A 25,725-nucleotide genomic window follows, 5' to 3' on the forward strand; every position below is an offset into this window, starting at 1 on the left:
CCACCTTGGGCCGCTTCCAGAGGTCCCCAGCATCATAGACCCAAGTCTTCAACCACTTCAATTCACTTCACGTGATGTGAAAAAACAGCTGAAGGCACTGGATACAATAACGGCTATGGGGCCCTGACAATATTGCACAACAGTACTGTTCCATAACTTGATGTGCCCTTAGTCGAGCTGTTCCTGTACAGCAACAGCACTGGCATCTACCCAACAATGTAGAAAATTGTCCCAAGTACATCCTGTACACATCCAGGACAAATGCAACCCGGCCAATTACCGCTCCATCAGCCTATTCTCGGTCATCAGTAAAATAACGGAGGGGTCATCAACAGTTTTCTGGCCCTTCCCGTTGGCGGGATCTTCTGGTCCTGCCAAAGGCAACCCCTGCGGGATGGATGAGCCACGAAGGCCGTAGACCTCAGCCCCATCCCAAATGTCCAGGATACGGTCTTCCCTGAAGTGCCACAATATCTACAGTTTGGACGCGATTCTTCGTAAAAATGTCTAAATTTATTTGTGGCGGGTTTTTCCAGGGAGTTTCCCGCTAGTTCTGCCGGCGAAATCCCCATCACTATTCAATGACACTTAGTCATTTTTTTGGGCCCTGGGGAGTTTCTCACCAGTTTGGCGCCCAAGATTTTTTTTTTTTTTTTTAAAAGACCATAAGACATAGAAGCAGAATTAGGCCACTCGACCCATCAAATCTGCTCCGCCATTCAATCATGGCTGATATTTTTCTTATCCCCATCCTCCTGCCTTCTCCCCATAACCCCCGATCCCCTTATTGATCAAAAACCTATCTATCTCTGTCTTAAAGACACTCAGTGAATTGGCCTCCACAGCCTTCTGCGGCAAAGAGTTCCATAGATTCACCACCCCCTGGCTGAAGAAATTCCTCCTCATCTCCGTTTTAAAGGATTGTCCCTTTAGTCTGAGATTGTGTCCTCTGCTTCTAGTTTTTCCTACAAGTGGAAACATCCTCGCCATGTCGACTCTATCCAGGCCACGCGGTATTCTGTAAGTTTCAATAAGATCCCCCCCCTCCATCCTTCTAAACTCCAATGAGTACAGACCCAGAGTGCTCACCTGTTCCTCATTCTACAAACTCTTCATTCCAGGGATCATTCTTGTGAACCTCCTCTGGACCCTTTCCAAGGCCAACACATCCTTCCTTAGATACAGGGCCCAAAACTGCTCACAATACTCCATGAGGTCTGACTAGAGCCTTATATAGCCTCAGAAGTACATCCCTGGTCTTGCATTCTGGCCCTCTCAACATGAATGCTAACATTTCATTTGCCTTCCTAACTGCCAACTGAACCTGAACATTAACCTTAAGAGAATCGTGAACAAGGACTCCCACGTCCCTTTATGCTTCTGATTTCCTTAGCATCTTCCCATTTAGAAAATAGTCTATGCCTCCCTTCCTCCTTCCAAAGTGCATAACCTCACACTTTTCCACACTGTATTCCATCTGCCACTTCTTTGCCCTCTCTCCCAACCTGTACAAGTCCTTCTGCAGCCACCCTGCTTCCTCGATACTACCTGTCCATCTGCAGATCTTTGTATCATTTGCAAACTTAGCAACAGTGCCTTTAGTTTCTACTTCCAGATCATTAACGTTTATTGTTAAAGGTTGTGGTCCCAGCACCTACCCCCGGAGGTACACCACTAGTCACCGGCTGCCATCCTGAAAAAGACCCCTTTATCCCCACTCTCTGCACTGGGCAGCTGAACTCAAGACATTGAAAGGGTGCCCCAATCTCTAAGTGAGCGTGTGGGACACCCCCACCCTTGGGCAATGTCACTCCCCACACACATGGGCACTACCCCACACACCCCAAGTGAGGACAGCCCATTATGGGGTCCCTGGGAGCCCTCCTCTTCAGCCCCCCCCCCCCCCCAAAGGCCCCTTACAGCACTTCCTCCCTTCCAGGACCCCACCCGTCACCCCCTACTTACTTGATGGCAAGGGCTCTAATAGCAAAATGAACATACATTCTTCAGGGAGATGTGGAGGGAGGAGGTTATAACCCATCAAATGGACAGAGTTAGTGCTGGGAACAATCGGCAAGAACTGGCAAGATTAGCCCACGGTATTAGCCATCAGAACAGGCCTGAGGGATTATAAGACAAAGGAGTACTGAAGAACTGGAGTTTGTTTGGAAAGACTACCTGAGGGCAGAGAGAAAGGGACATAATAGCAGGGAAGGTGAGAGAGAGAAAAAGGGAAGGAAGAAATAAAAGTGATGATAGGGTCTGAAATGGCAGCTAAAACCGGCATGGTTAAAAAAGAAACCCAAGCTATGGAGATAGCAAAGTTCCAAATTAGATCAATTGGTAAAACTGAGATACAAGTGAAGTGAAGTACACACGGCAACTTAAGGACAAACAAAACAAGTAGATTTAAAGCCACAAGTTCATATTTTAAAAAGTTAATGAAATTAAATGCCAATAATCTACAGATCCCAGGTGAGTGGAACTAGGCAATTCGATGTCTGTGGATGAGCCCCTCAGGAATCACTGATGGCACATCTGGCAGTTGTTACAAAAACCAGATTTAATTCGGGGGTCAAGGGGGGGGGGGGGGTCATCAGGAACTGCATGTCTCAATGGACCTCGGGAATTTCCATGCATGCGCAGACAGGAAGTGGGCTATACATTCACAGATCTGCATTTTTTTAGATCTCTGGCACGAGGACAGGGTCTGGCAGCGTGCCTGCGCAGAAATGGAAATTGACACGGCATGGTGACCAAGGGCAGAGCACCGCTGCAGACAAGATTTCCAGGCGGGGGACCAGGAAGAGGTTTTCATTATCCAAAACCTGTGGAATCCTGTGGCCTTGAATCGCAAACATTGTCCACTTCAAACAAAACGTTATTGGTCCCTAACCGAATCTTACGAAAACCTGGCGGTCTGGACAACAATCATAACAGTCGGTAAAAAAAAAACATCATTTTTAACCCGTCAAAACAGCAAATCAAAAGCATCATTCAAGTCGTCATGTGAGATTTGAAAGAGAGTAGCAGAAACGGTGAAGAAATTCCCCAATGTCTTTGCTACCTAATCCAAATTGAACTAGTATAACAAAGCACAAATTTCCACTAACTAGTAGAACAAAGTAATTGATTGGATTAGCTAAAGCTGTGTAAATGTCAACATTTTCAATTTTAGTCAATACACCAGCACCCAAATTAAACAAACCCATCCTGGTCCAACAAGTAAAAACTATTCAACAGAACATTTAAATGGGAATGATCAGCAGCATTAATAATGCTGGACTTGTCATGGGATAGGTATGCAACATAGATGCGTTATTCCTTGCAACAGATGGTGGATTCAATAAATAAACCTAGAATTGGAAAGTTAGTCTCTCAGTAATGGTGACCGTGAAACCATCATTGATTGTTTTAAAAGTCCATTTGGTTCACCAGTGTCCTTTAATAACAATAATGATCTTTATTAGTGTCACAAGTAGGCTTACATTAACAGTGCAATGAGGTTACTGTGAAAAGCCAGTAGTCGACACTCTCCGGCGCCTGTTCGGGTACACAGAGGGAGAGTTTAGAAGGTCCAATTCACCTAAAAAGCACATCTTTCGGGACTAGTGCGAGGAAACCGGAGCACCCGGAAGAAACCCACGCAGACACGAGGAGAACGTGCAGACTCCACACAGACAGTGACTCAAGCCAGGAATTGAACCCGGGTCCCTGATGCTGTGAAGCAACAGTGCTAACCACTGTACTACCGTGCTGCCTTAGAGAAGGAAATCCTTTAGAGAAGGAAATCTGCCGTGCTTGCCCGCACGTGACTCCAGACCCACAGCAACGTGGTTAACGTTTAACTGCCCTCTGAAATGGGCGTACAAGCCACTCAGTTCAAGAGCAATTGGAGATTGGCAACAAATTTTGACCTTCCCAGTGGCACCCACATCCCACAAAAAGGATAAAGAAAAATAAAATTATTTTTGGGGATAAAATGAGACGGGATCATCCAACTCCAGCCTCCCTTCCCGGTCAAATGGGCGCCGCGTCAACCCGCGCATGCGCAGTTGGGCCGCGCATGCGCGGGGGACTTCTTCAGCGCGCCTGCCCCGATGCAACATGGCGCTGGGGTTCAGGGGCCGGCCGCGCAGCAAAGTAGGCCCTGGGGGGGGGGGGGGGGGGGGGGGGGAAGAGGCCGGCCCGCGATCGGATCCAATCGGAGGGCCCCCCCCCCCCCAGTGAAGGAACGCTTTTCCCCGCCCCACAGGCCGCCCCCTGACCCTTCAAGCAGAGTTGCCGCCGGCAGCGACCAGGTGTAAATTGCGCCGGCGGGACTCTGCCGTTTCCGCGCGGGTGTTCGGCCCATCCAGGCCGGAGAATCGGCGACCGGCACCGCGCCAATGCAAATGGCGGCGATTCTCCGCACCTCAGAAAATCGCGCGGCAGCATGGCCCGGATGCGACAATTTTCCGGCCCGGCGCAGGGCTGGGAGAATCGCGCCCAGGAAACCTTAAGGGAGAGGTGTAAAATGTGAAAGCGAAAGCTTTTTATGATGGAAGCAGTGGAGGGAAAGCATAATTTAAAAGATTTGAAAGTGCGAATTTTGAAAGTGGAGTCCGAACTCATTGGTGTGGAGGCTGGTGTTCAGTGAGACAAGGTGGCTCATTCGGGGGGGATTTGCGGAGAAATCCATAGACATTTACTTGGTTCAGAGCGGAGTGCATGTATTTGACCACAGCCAATCCGTGCGCTCAAAGGGGCTTTAATGAGAACATTATAGATTACATTTGTCTAACCCGTATTAATCTTAAAATCTGTGTATTATTGTTAAACTAAGGGGGGGGGGGGGGGGGGAGTAAAGAATATTATACCACAATCCAATTTTTGTTTTTTTTTGGGGGGGGGGGGTGCCCTAGGTGGTCCAGCTCTTGGAAGGGTGGTACCCTGGCACCCCAATGCCTCCCAGGCACCATGGCACTGCCACCTGGACATCCTGACAGTGGCATTAGGGTGTCATAATTGGCCACGGCGCGCAGGGGCACCTTGTCCTCACCGGGGATTGAGCCAGGGGTGCCTTTTCCTTATGAGGTGGGGTGCGAGGGCTTGAGGGCCCCCTCAGTGGTAAGTTGGGGCATTGGGGTGCCACCCTTCCCAGAGCCTGACCACCTAGGGGCCCCCAATCGCCTGGCAGACCCCCCCCCCCCTCCCCGCCTGTGCCAGTACGCCAGATCCACGGTGGTGGAGACCAGTGCTAAATGGTGCTCACTTGGAGTCTCCCAGACGTGGATGTTAGATCCCATGCCTTGGGTAATCAACTGCACTTGAATATGCAAATCTACTTTCCGCCCATCGTGGACGTGATCCAAATCACAACCCCTCGCTAAATCTCGCAAGGCATAACAAGCCATTAAAACTCACGAGAGGCCTCTTGCAAGATTTATCAGTCTTATCGTGTCCCGAATTGGAAATGGGACTAAGTGATGCCTCAGCATGGCGTTCCTCACTGAAGCCCAGGAATAAAGTAGAGCCCCATTTAATAGCATGGTCGTTCTTGGTGCTGCCCGTGCCAGTAACACCCAGCTAAACATGCCGGGTAAATGTCCGTTAAATCGTGCCCACTGTCTATCAGTTCGAAAGGAGGGGGAGTAATAAAGAATTCAATTCTATAAAATAATTTGCGTATTACTGTCAAAGTTTTTAATCTTGCATTCAACAGAACAAATCGCAAGAACGCCAAAGGGTGCTGTCATTTGTTGCCAAGTCGACTTTGATTGGTCACGGCATTGCCATGGTGAATGCACCAAGGAACTATTGGTCCCATTCTTTTGTTTAATTCAAAAAGGCACAATGCCTCGATGTGTCACTTTTTCCTGCAGAGGACGGGTCCCTCTGTGTAGCTTCTAGCAACCATTGCAAGCCCAAGTAGTTGAGCATGTTGAGAAAAGGGGGTACATTAGACTGTTCCATTTCAAAGGCAAAGCTTTGTACTACCTAGCAACTATAAACATAGCACATAGAACATACAGTGCAGAAGGAGGCCATTCAGCCCATCGAGTCTGCACCGACCCACTTATCCCTCACTTCCACCCTATCCCCGTAACCCAGTAACCCCTCCTAACCTTTTTGGACACGAAGGGCAATTTATCATGGCCAATCCACTTAACCTGCACGTCTTTGGACTGTGGGAGGAAACCTGAGCACCCAGAGGAAACCCACGCTGACACGGGGAGAACGTGCAGACTCCGCACAGATAGTGGCCCAGTGGGGAATCAAACCTGGGACCCTGGTCCTGTGAAGCCAGTGCTAGCCACTTGTGTTACCGTGCTGCCCAGATAAAAATAAAAGTTATCAGACTTCATGGCACATTGCCAATACGCTTCCCATAATTCTTCTGCACTGAAATGTCAACACTGTGGAATGGGTGGCAGGAGCTCACAAGAGTCAGGATACTGGAGAATGTAAATGTATGTCCTCAATAACTACATCTGCGGCTGACAAGGTACAATTTAAAAACTGTGCAAGGAAGCAACTGTGAGAAGGTGGCGAGGATGAATGGGACATATTCATGGACGGAACTGGCCATTTCACTTGAAATGTGATGTCAGTTGAAAAACATTACACCATCTCAAGGAAACCAGACTAAGAAGTTGATTTTTTGCCTGACACTGCACCAGAAATGGAAGGAATGCATACAAAATATATTCACATATAAAACTAGAGGTTTTGCAAAGCTACTGATAAAATAATTGACATTATTGTTCCACCCCCCCCCCCCCCCCCCCCCCCCCCCCCCCCCCATTCCAAAACCACATAATTTTAAAAAATCTATTATTTTCTAAGATGAGGGCCTCACTGTCAGGCCAGCTTTTATTGCCCATCGCTAATTGGCCTTGAACTGAATGGTTTGTTAGACCATTTCAGAGGGCAATTAAGAGCCAACCACATTACTGTACTATGGCTCTGCAGTCATGTGTAGGCTAGGCTGGGCAAGTACAACAGATTTCCTTCCCTAAAGGAATTAGTGAATCAGATGTGTTTTTACAACAACTGATCATAGTTCATGGGCCACCATTACTGAGACTAGCTATTAATTCCAGATTTTATTAATTGAATTTAAAATCCACCCACAGCCATGATGGGACTTGAACCCATGTCCTTGGAGTATTCACCTGGATCACTAATCAAGTGACATTGCCATAACGCCACCATCGCCCAGTTTACCAAACACCTATTCAAAAAGTATAAACAAATAACACAGACTTGCCACACCCAGTTGCCGGTATTTTATTACTGAAATAGTAATTTACACTGATGCACAAGTTCATTTTAACCACATACCTCACAACATTTAAATATTTTATTAAAGGAGGCCTGAAATTTTTAACACCAGAAGGAAAAATCTGCCAAAGCTTCCTGCCTCCTCTCAAAGGGTTAAACTATACGTGTCAAGTGGATTCCTCTTCTTCCCCTAGCAGCCCATTGGCTATGAACAGGAACAGGCCACTTAGCCCACCAAAGCAACTCCACCATTCAGTGAGATCATGGCTGGTCTAACTCCACGTACCTGCCTCTCCTCTTTATCCCTGAAAACATTTTGATTCCAGTTTCAGATTTATTAACAATTAACCCCACACCGATTGCTGTTTGTAGAAACGTAGGAATAGCTTTCATCAGTCCGATCTCTTCCCCTTAATATCTTGAATGTTTCCATGAAATCAACCCAAACCATCTAAAATTCCAGGGGGTACAATGCTGATTTGTATAATCGCTCCTCATAAATTGATCCTTGGAATCCACAGGGGCCCTAAACTTGGTCATTCCTCACACCTCCTTTTCGTAATACAATTGTAAAATGGTGTTGACTTAGATATCCCTTGGAATCCTCCTTTCCTTAATGCCTTTTTGTAGCTCTTATCTAAATTGTCATCTTTTGTTGTGCTATATATTTTTCCCATTTTTTCAGATTCGGAGCAATTTTTTGCATGTGTGCATGCGTTTTCTCTTAGTTTTATGTTGTTTCTCACCTGCTTAGTCCTTTGTGGCTTTTCTTTTGGCAAGTAGGATCATTTGGTGTGGTATTACATCAAATTATTTTTTGAACACGCACCACCTCATATCAACTAATCCATTGTTGCAACACCCTGGGTTAATACATGGTCAATTCCAGCCCCACGTGCTCCGGAGTCAAAACACAAGTGAATTAACCAATCTGTCTCCTCAAAATACCTGAATCCTTTGGCCCTTGGCTGCACAATAATTACAGTCACAGGTTTGTAAATGTAAACAATCACTTTATTTATAACAAGGACTATTATGAAATATGCAGCAAGTAAAATTGGTTAATGACAAGCTAATACCTAATATCCACATTAGCTGCCTCCACCCTCTATATAAACACACACACACACATGACAGACAAACACAGCAGGGTGGAAAGGGGTAAATATATTAAGAATGAAGGTCAAAAGACAAGAGTCTTTGCATCAGATGGTGTTTTTTTTGGGACACTTGCTTCACAGCAAGCTTGCTGATTAAAGTCTCTAGTTTACAACCTGTAATGATCTACTTTGTACATTCATTCATTCAGGGTTTCTGCAGTTTAGACTCAAGAGTACTCACAGGCAACAGGGCTTCCGGTAAGTCACCTGATTGCTGTTCAATTTTGTTTTCAGTTCGAGGTTTGCATTAAGGACTCTATCTTTCTGTAGAGTGAGTTGGTCGGTTCTGCCTTTGCCTTTCAGGAGAGACAGTTGGTCGGTTCTGGACTCTGCCTCTACATAGATTCATCCAGGCTCCCTGCCCGTTCAGAAGCTTAGCCTTTCTGGAGAAAATCAGAGAGGAGAGGATAACAGACTTTATTCAGGGCTGCTAGGAATCAAATTGAAATCAAACGCAACCCTTGAAGCTCTGAAAAATATTCCAGTGGGATCAGATCCAATCACCACCTGTTACTGGACAGAGCACAGCCTTTTGGACCAATTCTTTGACCACAAGCGAATTCATCAAACCACATCCTCACTGATGCCGATCTGTCTGCAATCTCCAATTTATACCAGCACAGCCTTCCGGAATCGTCTGTTTAAATTAAAGGTACAGGTCAGCCTGTTTCCCATAAAGCCACAAGTCATCCATGGACCAAAATGTAACGGTAAAACTAAAACAAAGGGGAAATAAAGGAATAAACATGGAGGACCCTGACACCATTAACAGCTTAGTCGGGTTTACCGAGAACCGTCTGTTCACCTGATTCAAGTCAGCTTCAACTAAACTTAGAATTTTAGTAATTGGCTCAAGATCGGGATCAAGTCAGTGTTGAGGGTAAGGGATTTGGAGCATTTACTAAAGATTACTGTTATGGAAGTAATTACCGTATATACTCGCGTAACATGCGACCTTTGAAGACCTAAATTTTGACCTGAATTTGGGGGATCGCATGATACGCGAGATACAAAATTTCGGGTCTGAAGTACTGGGCAAGGTTAGACTGTTAAGCAGACCGTATCCATTAACGGAAAGTCAAATGGACATTATTATGGACATAATGAAATATAAAACAGGAATACATATGTAGGTTAATTAACAAACTTTAATAAAACTTTAATAAAAAAACTATTAAAACAAACTTTTGCAGGTTAACTAAAGTCCGTCAAATTCGCTTTCATTGCTATCAGTGTCATCATCAAATAAAGCTTGGAATTCTTCTTCATCGAGGCAGTCGTCATAATGATCATCTTCCAGGTCTTCAATATTTTCATCCTCTTCTCCTGCATCTTCAAATATAGCATCATCTTCACTTCCATCCAAAGCATTTGCTATTCCATATTTTTTTAATGCTTTAACAATCAAATCTGCATCTATCTCAGCCCATGCTTCTTTTACCCACAAACACAGTAGAGGCAAATCCGGAGCCTTCATATTCCCTCCCTTCGTAAATGATTTCTCTCCTTCCATCATCCAGTCATTCCATTTCTTTCTTATATTGTCTTTAAATGGCTTATTAACGGATACGTCAAGTGGCTGAACGACGCTAGTCAAGCCAGCTGGAACGATTGCTATATCGGTGTTTGATTCGCGAACAGCTTTCACAACAGAATCCACGCGATGTGACCTAAACATATCCCACACAAGTAAACTTTTGGGCGTCGTAAACCACCTGCTCTTGATTCCCAAACTCTCTTCAGCCAAATCTTGCAACCATTATCGTTCATCCAACCTTTTTCATGGACATGGACAACGATACCATTTGAAAATTTTACTTTGGGCATTAATTTCCATTTAAAGATAACCATTGGAGGCAGTTTCGTCCCATCTGCCATACACGTTAGTACAACCGTAAAATGTGTCTTTTCATGCCCTGTAGTTTTGATAAAAATACTTTTCTCACCGACTTTATTAACGGTCGAGTTTGATGGCATATCAAAATTCACAGGTGTTTCATCCATGTTTCCAATGCACGATAACTGATAGCTGTTAGCTTTGCGATGTTTGATTACAAATGTTTGAAAACTAGTCACTTTTTCTTCTAATTCTTTTGGGAGTCTCTGTGCAATTTTTGTTTTTCTTCTTAACACAAAGTCATGTCTTTTCATGAACCGCGTACACCATCCAGGACTTTCAGTAATCTCACGAATGCCCATGTTTCTTGCTTCTCGTAAAGCATAAAGTCTAATTTTAGATCGAGTTATAATATAACCATTTTCCCGATTTTCGGACACCCACTTTGAGACGTTATCTTCTAATTGCGGCCAATGACATTTCGACCCGCGATTAGCGCATTTATAGGAAGGACTTTCCATCAATTTCTCTTTCTGTTTTCTCCAGTTGCGGACACAGCTTTCTCCGACACCAAACAGCTTTGCAGCTTTAACGTTGTTGCTGTGTTCCGCTTCGGCAACAACTTGCAGCTTCAATTTGGCAGTATATTTCTTGGCAGATCTTTTCTCCATAGTGGCTAATGGTAGAATGTATTCGACCGTTATGTGTTACGCGTTAGTTAACTGCTTATTACCTTGATTGGAAACCGCAAAACAGCTGGTTGTTTACGGCGGTTGTTAACGGCCTAATTTGGTATCTCATTTGGTGTCTCAAAAAAGTGACTCGCATGATACATGAGGTATAGCATAAAATCATGTTTTGGGGTCTAAAATTTAGGAGTCGCATGATACGCAAGTATATACGGTATGTAGCGCTTTCAAATCACACTCCCTAATGTTCCACTTGAAAACCTCCCTGCCCTATCATTTGTTAAAAATTACATTTACTTTATATTTTAAAAATACCCCGATTTGTGAAGTTGATTTTCTTTCCCCTGAACCCTGGGCTTTCCTCTGCCATGCACTGCTTCCAAATCAACAGCTTTGACAGCAATACATATTTACCAATCCAGATTTTCCTTCTCTCCATAAGGTTGGTCACGTTCAGATTAAAAATATGTCGATTTGTCAAGCAGAGCTTATATATCCTTCCACTGGGTTAGTTCCATTTGCTTTAACCTTTCAAACAGAGTTGCTGCAATTGTATCAAACTTTGAAGTTCAAAATCAACAATGAAGCCCAGATGGTTTTCAGGGGAAATAGGGGGAGGGAGCAAAGTTACTCCTCCAGCAAATGTTTCTGCAACAGTTATTAGAGTTGGTTTCTTTCCAGTAACTTTCTTGATGAAATATAAAATGTCCAAATCGGCAGGCAGAAATTAAGAAAATTAATCAGCCCAATGTTCTCTTAGTTGTTCTGAAGAGTACTACAGATAATTGTTTTGACATTTTAATCAGCTTGACATTGCAGAACTTTTTCTTGGGGCCTTTAAGGGGACTGCAGCACACTCATTTGACAATTTCAGCAATGCAACTGTGACCTAAAATAGCTGCAAGCTTACTTCTATGAGCTACACGGCAGGAAACATTTTTGTGATTTCAGTGATGTGTGGCAGCAAGTTTGCAGCCATTGTGTGAATGCACAAATTCACGAAACTTGAGGTATGAAAAGTGAAAATGCTAGAAATGCACAAAATTCCTTCGAGTCGGGAATGGTCCCACTACATTGGAAGTTGTCAAATGCTACTCCGCTTTCCAAGAAAAGGAGGGAGAGGGAAAACAGTGACCTGCAGGCCAGTTAGAATCCCTACAGTGCAGAAGTAGGCCATTCCACCCATTGAGTCTGCACAGACCATCCGAAGTCACAGAAAAGGGATCTTTTTAACCAGATCCAGGTGGAATTTTGATGAAAAGGCATAGGTGAATGTTAGAGGAATAGTTTACCCCTGGAATGGCATGTCTTCTGATCACCAGACCCGGCAGAAAACAGTGAATGGTTTGGCTGGAAAGTTGAAACAGTCTTGTGCTTCACAGACGGTCTCTTCCAGCAGGCGGGGGAGGGGCCAGCTGTAAGGCCATAGATACAGGAACTGATGACTTTTATCAAGGAGGAATTCCATAAACAGAGGAAAGAAATGCATGAGGATCTTGCAAAGGCCATTGCAGAAGCTGTGGCAACCTTAAAGAGTACTTTGGAGCGGATGGAGAGGTGTTTGGAGGTGCAGGGGTCATAGATTCGGGAGATTGAAGGAGTGATCTCGGACCACAGCGCTCATGTGGTGGCTCTGGAGGCGGAGGTGAGGCTCCTAGAAGACCTTTGTAAAACGTTGAGGGCAAAGGTGGAGGAGCAGGAGAATGCCTCGAGAAGGCAGAACCTGCGAATAGTGGCCCTGCCTGAAGGAGTGGAAGGTGTGAGTGCCACAGTACGTCTCGAGGATGCTGGAGGAGCTGGTGGCAGAAGGGGTGCTAGATAATGAAATGAAAATAGCTTATTGTCACGAGTAGGCTTCAATGAAGTTAATCAATGAAGTTACTGTGAAAAGCCCCTAGATAAGGCCCCTGAAGTGGACCGAGCGCATAGGTCTCCGAGGCAAAAGCCTAGAGCTGGGGTGTCACCGTGGGCGGTGATCGTAAGACTCCATAAATTTGTGGAGAAAGAGAAAAGTCTACGGTGGGCCAGGGAGAAGCGTAGCTGCGACTGGGAGGGGAATACCGTCCGGATGTGTCAGGACATCGGAGCCGAGTTAGCAAAACGGCGGGCAGGTTTCAACAAGGCCAAGGCAGTGATGTACCGGCGGCAGATCAGGTTTGGGGTGCTCTACCCGGCGAAATTACGAGTATTATGGTGAGACCCCAAAAGCGGCCGAAGACTTCAATAAGGAGCATAAACTGGGGGAGAACTGAGCGGACAATGCTTGGGAACTGGGGTGCTGGAACTATGTAATGGTCGGGAGCATGTTTGAAGTGGGTGTAGGGATTGGGGGATTTTTACCTTTTTTGTGGGGGCTTTTCTGTTCAATGTTGAGATTGTAAGGAGTTGTAGGGGTGAAAGGTTTGTGGGGATGGATGTTCCCATTCCCCCCTCCTGTTTTATGGGACTGTTTGTGTTTAACATCTGTTTGTTTGCTTTTGGAGAAGGCTACCTGGAGTTCAGAAGTCTTTGTTTGGGTGGGGAAGGGCAAGGCCAGCATGAGGCCTTCTTTGAGCTGAGGAGTGGGGGCGGGTAAGAGACAGGGAGTGGGAGGTTATTAGGATGTACCTTTGGGCAGGGGCAGCCGCACTAGCAGGTTATGCTGGTGAATAGAAGTGAGGTGGTGGGGGAGAAGGCCAAGAGGGGTGGCCGGGGGTAGGGGGGAAAGGGGAAGGGGGAAAGCAAGGGAGGGGTTTCTGCGACACGACAGGGAGTGAGAGATGACATGGTCCAGGGCGAAGAAAGGGGCCATCTGAGATGGGCTAGGTACAGAGTGGAATTAAAAGGGCAGGAATTAAGTGGGAAAGATGACGGACGGTAGAGGGGATTGGAGGCGTAAGCCTCCGTTCAGGTTGGCGATTTTAATGAGCAAAAAAATGGGATTTGTGAGTGCGAAGGAGGGGAGGGATCCAGGTGGGAAATATGTGATGGTGAGTGGGGCATTGGAAGGGTCACCGGTAGTGTTGGTAAATGTGTATGCCCCAAATTGGGATGATGTGGGTTTTATGAGGGGTTGCTGGCAGCAATCCCGGATTTGGCCACGTACCAGTTGATCATGCGAGGAGATTTTAACTGTGTCCTGGAGCCGTGGGTGGATAGATCGAGCCCCAGGTCGATGGGTAGGGTACGAATGGCAAGGGAGCTGGGGGGGGGGTTATTGAGAGGATGGGTATGCTGGATCCATGGCGCTTTCAGAACCCAGGGGGGAGTATTCCTTTTCACACGTCTATAAGGTGTATTCGAGGATTGATTACTTTGTAGTGAGTCGGGAGATTTTGATTGGGGTGGAGGGGGCAGAGTATGCGGGGATTGTTATCTCGGACCATGCACCCCACTGGCTGGATATTCAGTCCCGTATGGGACGAGAGCAGAGGGCAGGGAAGCACTGATAATAATCTCTATTAGTGCCACCAGTAAGCTTATGTTAACACTGCAATGAAGTTACTGTTAAAATCCCCTAATTGCCACACTCCGGCGCCTGTTCAGGTACACCGAGGGTGAATTCAGAATGTCCAAATCACCTAACAGCACGTCTTTCAGGGCTTGTTTGAGGAAACCAGAGCACCCGGCGGAAACCCACGCAGACACGAGGAGAACGTGCAGACTCCGCACAGACAGTGACCCAAGCCGGGAATCGAACCCGGGTCCCTGGCGCTGTGAAGCAACAGTGCTAACCACCATGCTACCGTGCCGCCCATCTCCTGCCTCATGTTTAAAATAATTTTAAAACATTTTTGGAAACAACAGACAAGACAAAAAGGAAGAGATTACAAAGCTCCTGCTTATCCAAAGGCTCAGATGATTGGTTAGCAGAAGTCCATCTGAACAAAAATATTCAACAGGAAACAACAGTCAATTTCACTTTACAAAACGGCGTTTACACATGCCTGCTCATCGAGCATGATAAACATGTTTTTTTTTTAAAAAGAAAAAAAGTCTTCAGATGCAGATGAGATTTGTTTTTCTTTAAAACGTTTTATAATGTTTGTAATGATCAAACTCAGGACCCTACAGCTACAGAGAGAATTGCATCGAATGTACAGCACAGTAACTATGCCATTGTTTGTGCTCCTCACAAGCCTCGCCTGTTTAACATGCTCATCTGAAATTGCTTTCCCTGCAATGTTAATGGAGCATTATCCATTTATTTTTATATGGGAAAATGCTGCGGCTGCAAGGAATTCAGATGTGCATGTCAAGTCTTTAAACACTAATATTCCGCAGCACGGTTTCAAGACCCACTTTTACTGAACATTCAAAATGTGTTTCTGCACTCTGAAGCTTTGTCCTCACGCAGATAAGCAGCTAAAAATTTCTTTCCTGTCGGCATTGAAATAGACAAAAATACCATGGAATGACTGGTTGGGCAATACTTGGCTGGTAACAAAAGACAACACCAAAAAGGAAGAGATTGCAAAGCCTGTTTTTCCAAAGGCTCAGAAATCCTTCCAAACAAAATACTCTTGAGAGAAAAAGAAACAGTCACATTCGCTTTACGAAATAATGTTAACACATGCCTGCTCATCAAGCATGGTCAAAATGTTTTTTGGTAAGAAAAGGGCTTCAGAGGCAGATGAGATTTTTGTTTGAAGTTTCATAAATAAGCAGAAACTATTATTTTTATATCAAAAAAGGTTTAGACTTTCTAGATGCATGAATGAGGTGGAGCAATAATCAACAGGGCCATCTTGGAATAGAAACAGAGTGCAAGAAGTTACTCGTCAGTTCTTAAAACTTCTGCCCCTCCCCAGACTGGCCTTGTATCTCTCATGGAAACAGATGTTAACATTTAAAACAGCAGGGCGCAACATTTTCTCCTGGAGAATGGAATGGCATCTGAATTAATCCTTCCTACTCAGTCAATTATTGGACTTTTGTTGGCTGTATTGTTATTTGCCCCATAAATCTGTCCCTGAAGCTTGAATTCGTTGCAGTTGCAACACAAGCACACTTTGCACCATTGGCCCTGCAACATTTTCACGATTTACGAGCTGCAGGTTAATGGCTAGTCTGCACCGCCAAATACAGATTTGTGAAGCCTCGCTCAATTCATTGAAGATTTTACTGCAAACAGCAAACCCCAACTATCTTCAGATGGACAAGTTTCTCTTCTGTGAAATGACATTTAGTTCTGGCACACCAAGACAATGAGCAGAGGGAGCTCTCTTTTCCTCGCTACCTTGACCTGGAATAATAACCACAGCTAGTATTCAAGCAGGCCAAGCGCAATGGATGTATTAAAGGTAGAGCAGATATTTTACATCCCGTTAAAAATTATGAAGGACTGTAAACATCAGGAGGGTCACTTCACTTCCCGATCCCCCTCAGATTTCTGCTGGCAGCAAGGGAACTTCAGCATTTTCCAACAGGCAGTACTGTGGTTAGCACTGCTGCCTCACAGCGCCAGAGAACCAAGTGGCTGCCTGTGTGGAGTTTGCTTATTCTCACCGTGCCTGCGTGGGTTTCCTCCAGGTGCTCCGGTTTCCTCCCACAGTCCAAAAACGTGCAGGTTAGGTGAGGTTATGGGGTTACAGAGGTAGGGCGGGGTCACTGGCCTGTGTAGGGTGCTCGTTCAGAGGGTCACTGAATCATAGAAGTTACAATGCAGGAGGCCGCCATTCGGCCCATCGAGTCCGCACCGGCCCTTGGAAAGAGCGCCCCACTTAGGCTCACACTTCAAACCTATCCCCGTTACCCAGTAGCCCCACCTAACCTTTTTTGGACACCAGGACAATTTAGCATGGCCAATCCACCGAACCTGTACATCTTTGGACCGTGGGAGGAAACCGGAGCACCCGGAGGAAATCCGCGCAGACATGGGGAGAACGTGCAGACTTCACACAGTCACCCGAGGGCGGGAATCAATCCTGGAACTCTGGAGCTGTGAAGCAACTGTGCTAACCGCTGTGCTGCCCGTGGAGACTCGATGGGACAAATTACCTCCCTCTGCACTGTGGGAATTCCATGGCAGGCACTGGATATGTTCCAATGCACAGAATTAAAACTTAGGGGTCGAATTCTCCACTGGCGCGATTATTCACCCCTTAGCTTCTCCTGACTTCATTCTGATCAACACCAGAAACCCATTTTTAAAAAACGAGGTACACAAGCTGGGATTCCAAAGCTGAGTGTCTCATTGCAGATCTGCAGTATGATTATTCATAATGGTATAGGTATGATCTTTCTTGATATAACACCCAACTAATCAAGTGCCATCGATTTGGATAGCCAATTACTTCACATTTTAGTGCCGCGTCCGGCTATGGCTTGGCTGTGAACTTTGCAAGTGCAATGACTGATCAGAAATCTCCAGTTCTTCAATGTGATCAGCCTTTGAAAGGTTTACCTTCATAATTATATCAAAAGTTTTCCCGACTGCACATTAGAGTTGAAACAGACGCAACTTCCAGCAGCTGGAAGAAATGAAAAATGAAAATGAAAATCGCTTATTGTCACGAGTAGACTTCAATGAAGTTACTGTGAAAAGCCCCTAGTCGCCACATTCCGGCGCCTGTCCGGGGAGGCTGGTACGGGAATCGAACCGTGCTGCTGGCCTGCTTGGTCTGCTTTATAAGCCAGCGATTTAGCCTTGTGAGCTAAACCAGAGGGAGGGGGTCGAGAGGATAAGGGATTTGTTTGTGGAGTGTAGGCCTGCGGGGTTGGAGGAGTTGAAAGAGAAATACCAGCTTTCGAGAGGGAGTGAATTTTGGTATAGTCAGGTGCTGAACTTTGTCTGCAAAGAGTTTTCTTTGTTCCCTCCACTCCCGGGGCATAGGTTGGTATATAGATTATTATCATGCGATGCGCTGGTGGAAGGGAAGCTCTCGGACATATATGGGTGGTTCTTGGAGATGGGGGAGGCTTCGTTAGAAGAGAATCGGAGGAGATAGGAGTGGCACTGGGAGTGGCCCTTGAATAAAATATTGTATTGGGCGAACTCAACCTCCTTCCATGCCGTGCCAGGATGAGACTGATTCAATTTAAAGTGGCTCACAGAGCTCATATGACCAGAGCGCGTATGAGTGGGTTCTTCCTGGAAGCAGAGAATAGATGCCAGAGGTGCTAAGAGGTGAATCACATGCATATGTTTTGGTCCTGCCTGAAACTGGTTGAGTTCTGAGCATCGGTGTTTGAGACTCTGTCAACGATCGTGGGGGTGGGATTGGAGCCATGCCCTTTGATGGCAACTTTCAGCATGTCAGAGTTGCCAGAGCTGATAGATCGCAGCATGTTAGAATTTCAAATTCTGATTATGTGAGAGAAGATAGTACCATACTTGAGTTTTAGTGTTGGGCAAAGGTAATGTACAGGCCTGAGGAAAGAGCTGTTTCAAGTCGACTGGGCACAAATAATCACGGGTAGGATAGTTGAGGAACAATGGTGGATGTTCAGGAAGATATTAAATACCTTTCAATTAAAGTATATTCCTGAGAGGAAAAGAATTGTAAAAGGGAGAAAAACTTTCCATGGCGAAACAAGGAAGTCAAAGGGGACGTAAAGGCAAAATGTAGGATATGTCATACTGCAAAGGCTAGTGGTAAGCTGAAGGATTGGAAGAACTTTAGGATTCAGCAATGGCTACTAAAAATAAAATCAAAAGAGCCAAGATAATAATAATAATAATAGCATATTGTCACAAGTAGGCTTTAATGAAGTTACTGTGAAAAGCCCCTAGTCGCCACATTCCGACGCCTGTTCGGGGGTGAACTACAAAAGGAATCTAGCAGAAACCATAAACACTGATAACAAAAAACTTGTACAAGTATATAAAGATGAAGAGAATAGCTAACGTAAATGTTGGCCCTTTAGAGGACAATACTGGTATGGTAATATGGTGAACAATGTGATGGCGGAGGCACTGAACCAGTTAATGCAGAGGAACTTGGTGCAATAACCATCACTATGGAGAAGATATTGAATAAACTAATGGGATTAAAAGCAGATAAGTCTCTGGGATCTCTTGCCCTGCACCCTAGGGTATTAAAGGAGCTGGCAGTTGAGATAGGAGATGCAATGGAGTTATGATATATCAAAATTCTCTGGATTCTGGAAACGTCCCGGTGGATTGGAAACAGGCTAATGTGATGGCCCCTATTTAAAAGGGGAAAGAGGCAGAAAGTAGGAAATTATAGACTGGTTAGCTTGACCTTTGTGGTGGGAAAGTTGCTGGAATCAATCATTAAGGAGTAGATGACTGAACATTTGAAAGACAAAGCTCAACCCACCATTGTCAGCATGGTTTTATGAAGGGTAAGTTATGCTCGACAAACTTGCTCGAGTTATTTGAGGATGTAACCAGCAAGGTGGATAATGGGGAACCTGTGGATGTGGTATATCTAGACTTCCAGACGGTGTTTGATAAGGTGCCGTATAAAAGACTGATCACAGGGCATTGGGGGTAGAGTACTAGATTGGACTAAGGATTGGTTGACTGACAGAAAGCAGAGGATCAGGATAAATTGGTCCTTCCCTGGCTGGCGAACTGTAACAGACGGGATGTTGCAGAGTTCAGTCCTCGGATCTCAACTGCTTACAATCTATATAAATGGTCTGCAAGCAGCAACAGAGTGTAACGTAACAAAATTTATGGATGATATTAAAATAGGTAGGAAAGCAAGCAGTGAAGAGGAGATAAAGATTTTACAGACAGATATAGATAGGCTAGGCAAATGAGCAAAAATTTGGCAGATGGAGTTTAATGTGGATAAGTCTACTTCAATGCCAGGAGCATCCGGAATAAGGTGGGTGAGCTTCCGGCATGGGTTAGTACCTGGGACTTCGATGTTGTGGCCATTTCGGAGACATGGATAGAGCAGGGCGAGGAATATTTGTTGCAGGTGCCGGGGTTTAGATATTTCAGTAAGCTCAGGGAAGGTGGTAAGAGAGGGGGAGGTGTAGCATTGTTAGTCAAGGACAGTATTACGGTGGCTGAGAGGACATTTGATGAGGACTCGAATACTGAGGTAGTATGGGCTGAGTTAAGAAACACGAAAGGAGAGGTCACCCTTTCTATAGGCCTCCGAAAAGTTCCAGAGATGTAGAGGAAAGGATTGCAAAGATGATTCTGGATAGGAGCGAAAGTAACAGGGTAGTTGTTATGGGGGACTTTAACTTTCAAAATATTGACTGGAAACACTATAGTTAGAGTACTTTAGATGGGTCCGTTTTTGTCAAATGTTTGCAGGAGGGTTTCTTGATGCAGTATGTAGATAGGCCAACAAGAGGAGAGGCCATATTAGATTTGGTACTGGGTAACGAACATGGACAGGTGTTAGATTTGGAGGCAGGTGAGCACTTTGGTGATAGTGACCACAATTCGATTACGTTTACTTTAGCGATGGAAAGGGATAGGTATATACCGCAGGGGAAGAGTTATAGCTGGAGGAAAGGCAATTATGATCCGATGAGGCAAGGCTTAGGATGCATCGGCTGGAGAGGAAAACTGCAGGGGTGGACACATTGGAAATGTGAAGCATGTTCAAGGAACAGCTACTGCGTGTCCTTGATAAGTATGTACCTGTTAGGCAGGGAGGAAGTGGTCGAGCGAGGGAACCATGGGTTACTAAAGCAATTGAAACACTTGTCAAGAGGGGGAAGGAGGATTATGTAAAGATGAGACGCGAAGGTTCAGTTAGGGTGCTCGAGAGTTACAAGTTAGCTAGGAAGGTTCTAAAGAGAGAGATACGAAGAGCAGGCGAGGACATGAGAAGTCTTTGGCAGGTAGGATCAAGGATGACCCTAAAGCTTTCTATAGATATGTCAGGAATAAAAGAATGACTAAGGTAAGAGTAGGGCCAGTCAAGGACAGTAGTGGGAAGTTGTGCGTGGAGTCTGAGGAGATAGGAGAGGTGCTAAATGAGTATTTTTCATCTGTATTCACACAGGAAAAAGACAAAGTTGTCGAGGAGAAATACTGAGATACAGGCTACTAGGCTAGAAGGGCTTGAGGTTCATAAGGAGGAGGTGTAAGTCCCCTGGGCCGGATGGGATTTATCCTAGGATTCTCTGGGATGTTAGGGAGGAGATTGCTGAGCCTTTGGCTTTGATCTTTAAGTCATCTTTGTCTACAGGAATAGTGCCAGAAGAAATAAAATGAAAATGAAAATCGCTTTATTGTCACGAGTAGGCTTCAATGAAGTTACTGTGAAAAGCCCCTAGTCGCCACATTCCGGCGCCTGTCTGGGGAGGCTGGTACGGGAATTGAACCGTGCTGCTGGCCTGCTTGGTCTGCTTTAAAAGCCAGCGATTTAGCTGAGTGAGCTAAACCAGCCCCTAGCTAAACCAGCCCCACTGGAGGATAGCAAATGTTGACCCCATGTTCAAGAAGGGGAGTAGAGATAACCCCGGTAACTATAGACCAGTGAGCTTTACTTCTGTTGTGGGAAAAGTCTTGGACAGGTTTATAAGAGATAGGATGTATAATCATCTGGAAAGGAATAATTTGATTAGAGATAGTCAACATGGTTTTGTGAAGGGTATGTCGTGCCTCACAAACCTCATTGAGTTCTTCGAGAAGGTGACCAAACAGGTGGATGAGGGTAAAGCAGTTGATGTGGTGTACATGGATTTCAGTAAAGCGTTTGATAACGTTCCCCACGGTAGGCTATTGCAGAAAATAGAGGCATGGGATTCAGGGTGATTTAGCAGTTTGGATCAGAAATTGGCTAGCTGATAGAAGACAAAGGGTGGTGGTTGATGGGAAATGTTCTAACTGGTGTCCAGTTACTAGTGGTGTACCACAAGGATCTGTTTTGGGGCCGCTGCTGTTTGTCATTTTTATAAATGACCTTGAGGAAGGGCGTAGAAGGATGGGTGAGTAAATTTGCAGATGACACTAAAGTCGGTGGAGTTGTGGACAGTGCAGAAGGATGTTACAAGTTACAGAGGGACATAGATAAGCTGCAGAGCTGGGCTGACAGGTGACAAATGGAGTTTAATGCAGAAAAGTGTGAGGTGATTCATTTTGGAAGGAATAACAGGAAGACAGAGTACTGGGCTAATGGTAAGATTCTTGGTAGTGTGGACGAGCAGAGAGATCTCGGTGTCCATGTCCATAGATCCCTAAAAGTTACCACCCAGGTTGAGAGGGTTGTTAAGAAGGCGTACGGTGTGTTAGCTTTTATTGGTAGAAGAATCGAGTTTCGGAGCCATGAGGTCATGTTGCAGTTGTACAAAACTCTGGTGCGGCCACATTTGGAGTATTGCGTGCAGTTCTGGTCGCCACATTATAGGAAGGATGTGGAAGCATTGGAAAGGGTACAGAGGAGATTTACAAGGATGTTGCCTGCTGTGGAGGGAAGATCTTATGAGGAAAGGCTGAGGGACTTGAGGCTGTTTTCGTTAGAGAGAAGAAGGTTAAGAGGTGACTTAATTGAGGCATACAAGATGATCAGAGGATTAGATTGGGTGGACATTGAGAGCCTTTTTCCTCTCAATTAGTTCCTCTCATTAGTTAACTACAGTACTAGACTATTTAGTTGTATGGCTACTTTAACCAATAGTTTGTACTATTCTACCTCTAACAGGCATTGCCAACAAAAGCTTCACCTGCCATTCTACATGTACAAGTTCATAAGATATAGGAGCAGAATTAGGCCATTTGGCCTATTAAGTCCGCTCTGCCATTTGATCATGGCTTATCTCATGCCAGCCTTAACTCCACCGTCCTGCCAGTTCTCCATAACCCTTCAACCGGTTACCAATTAAAAATCTGTCTAACTCCTCCTTAAATTTACTCACTGTCCCAGCATCCACTGCACTCTGCGGTAGCAAATTCTACAGATTCGCAACCCTTTGGGAGAAATAGTTTCTCCTCAACTCCATTTTAAATTTGCTACCTCTTATCCTCTTGTTCTAGAATGGCCAAAAAGAGGAAGCATCTGCTCCACATCTACTTTATCCATATCTTTTATCATCTTGTATACCTCAATTTGATCTGCCCTCATTCTTCTAAACTCAAGAGCGTACCGGCCTAAAGTGTTCAATCTTCTCTTCATACGACAAACCTCTCATCTCTGGAATCAACCAACCAAGTGAACCTCCTCTGAACTGCCTCCAATGCCACTGCACCTTTCCTCAAATAATTTAAGACTGATGTTTGACAGTTCTTTTTTTTTTATAATTTTAGATTACCCAATTAACTTTTTCCAATTAAGGGGCAATTTAGCGTGGCCAATCCACCAAGCCTGCACATCTTTGGGTTGTGGGGGTGAAATCCACGCAAACACAGGGAGAATGTGCAAACTCCACACGGACAGTGACCCAGAGCCGGGATCGAACCTGGGACCTCGGCGCTGTGAGGCTGCAGGGTTAACCCACTGCGCCACCATGCTGCCCATGTTTGACAGTTCTACCCAATTCTGAAGCAGATCCAAATTCCAGACACATCCCGCCTCATCTCCTTCCTCTGATCTCGGGGCCCAAAAAGCCAAATTTAGCATCTCAATTACAGCTTCAGCTGAGATGAACTGAATTTGGATGGAGGAGGAATCAAATCCAGGACCTTTGATGAGAGTGCATCATCCACTATGGAAAGAGTTGCAGCTACTTTTAACTATTCTCCTCTGTTCTCAAAAGAGACAAATTAAGGTATGTACATATGGGACAAAGGTCACAGGCCTGAAACAATAAATTTCCTTCACCCAATGCAAATAATGCTGCCAGAGAGCTGCTGAGCATTACCAGCATTTTCGATTTGTATTTCTGTCTTTCAGCATCTGCAGAAGTTTGCTTTTGTATATATCTATATCGATTAGTTCAAGATGATTTGAATGGAACAAAGGAGAGATTCAATGGTATTCATTCAACACAAAAATACCCACTTTTACAGTCATGCCTAGTACAGGCTTGAAGATATTACAAAGTTTAAAGCTATATTTTAAAAATTAAACACAGAAGACATTAACATGGCAGTAGTTTACCAAGTAGAAATGTAGACAGTGGAGTCAGCAGCCAATATCGGATTTAAAATGGACCAGAATAAACAAAGCACACAACCACTTGTGAAATTCACACCTTTCTCATTGTTTAAGGATGAACCAAAACCTACAGATTTATGGGGTTTTCAGAAAACATCTCCATTTTTCACCATGTACAAAAGAGACTTTGAAACTAATTAGGTGTCAGGCGAAAATGAAATAGCTGCCATGGATTTTTCATTGTATTGTGATGGCCCCTCATCCAAACAAAAAGTCCTTGGCCATCTCAAACCCAACACAAAAATGTTCATCAGCCGAGCACGCTATTAGTTGGAAAAGGAATTTGGACTTGCAACATTGGTAAGTCACCCAGGTTAGCTGCCTGCTTTTAAAGATAATAGCAAAAGCTGTTCTGGGACAGAAAAACCATCAGAAAGGATTTGTTCCAGCTGCAGTCAACTAAGTAACCAAGGTAATAAAAAGCAATACCTTAGATGTGAGGAAAGGACTCTCCTCAGCCTGTTCCCAATTTGAAGTTCACCTGAGAACCAACCTCTTGGCAATTTAGCTACAAGAAACCTTAAGCTTACTGAGAATCCACTCCTTTTCAAGACCTTCATGACCAAAGCAGCAACTCATCTAAGAAACAACAGGCCCGCTGCAAAACTAACTGAAATAATTCCAAGTTGTAATTTTGTTATTTCTTTAATCTGTCCAAACTTTGTGTGAGTAATAGTGTACGAGAGTCAGTGAGCGAGACATTTAGGTTTTTAAATCTCCAGGGCAACGGGATAATAAATAACCATTATTTTCAAATTCACAAAAGCCTGCTGCTGGATTTCTTTTTATACTGAAACCACCGTGTACCAGCTGAGAATTCTGAATTCTCCCTTTGTGTACCCGAACAGGCACCAGAATGTGGTGACATGGGGTTTTTCACAGTAACTTAATTGCAGTGTTAGTGCAAGTTTACTTGTGACAATAGAGATTATTTAATGTAATTTTAAAAATACACACACATCATACGTTAGAAATGAAATGAAAAATGAAAATCGCTTATTGTCACGAGTAGGCTTCAATGAAGTTACTGTGAAAAGCCCCTAGTCGCCACATTCCAGCGCCTGTCCGGGGAGGCTGGTACAGCTAAACACTGCGCATAGGTAGTAAGAAAGCAAATTCTGTCTGTGATGACAGATATGTAATGAATTTTCAATACTAAAAAATGCATTTCTCCTTATTGTTGACAAAGATCCCAATTAGCTGTTTGTCAGGCACAGCGATTGGTGGGCCGCGATCGCGGGCCAGACTCCATTGGAGGGCCCCCCCCCCCCCACAGGCCGCCCTCTCCTCCCCCCCCCCCCCCCCCACAGGCCGCCCTCTCCTCTCTCCCCCCCCCCCCCCACAGGCCGCCCTCTCCTCTCCCCCCCCCCACAGGCCGCCCTCTCCTCCCCCCCCCCCCCCCCCCCCCCCCGACCCTTCGCGTAGAGTTCCCGCTGGCAGCGACAAGGTGTGGACAACACCGGCAGGACGCTGCTTTTTCCACGCTGCCACTTGGCCCATCCGGGCCGGAGAATCGGCGGCTGGGACTCGGACAGCGGCCTGCGACCGGCGCCGTGCCAAACGCACTGCCGCAAATGGCACCGATTCTCCGCACCTCGGAGAATCGCGCGCCGGCGTCTCTACATTATTGATTGCTACACTGGCAATGTGGCCAAAAGTTTCCTTTTCTCATTTTGGGGTATTCATCCAATCAAAATTAGCTAAATGCCATCATATAACATATATGGTCCACAGAAAATATTCCATTCTGGAATGAT

The 25,725-nt window shown here is 45.2% G+C and overlaps 1 protein-coding gene across 7 annotated transcripts in view; it reads right to left on the bottom strand.

Annotated features, from left to right (window-relative positions):
- LOC119973455 (plexin-B2-like) overlaps positions 1-25,725 on the bottom strand; it is a 290,890-nt gene that overhangs the window by 169,852 nt on the left and 95,313 nt on the right. For 3 of the 7 annotated variants that reach the window (XM_038811619.1, XM_038811620.1, XM_038811618.1), the window contains exon 3: positions 8,608-8,809. The exons of 3 other annotated variants lie outside the window; for them this stretch is intronic. The gene's annotated coding sequence lies outside the window, so the exon portion shown is untranslated. The remainder of the gene's footprint in view (positions 1-8,607; positions 8,810-25,725) is intronic. One more of the 7 variants, XM_038811621.1, reaches the window with a different exon arrangement.

The sequence above is a fragment of the Scyliorhinus canicula genome, chromosome 11, assembly GCF_902713615.1.
Source record: "Scyliorhinus canicula chromosome 11, sScyCan1.1, whole genome shotgun sequence".
NCBI classification, from domain to species: Eukaryota; Metazoa; Chordata; class Chondrichthyes; order Carcharhiniformes; family Scyliorhinidae; genus Scyliorhinus; species Scyliorhinus canicula.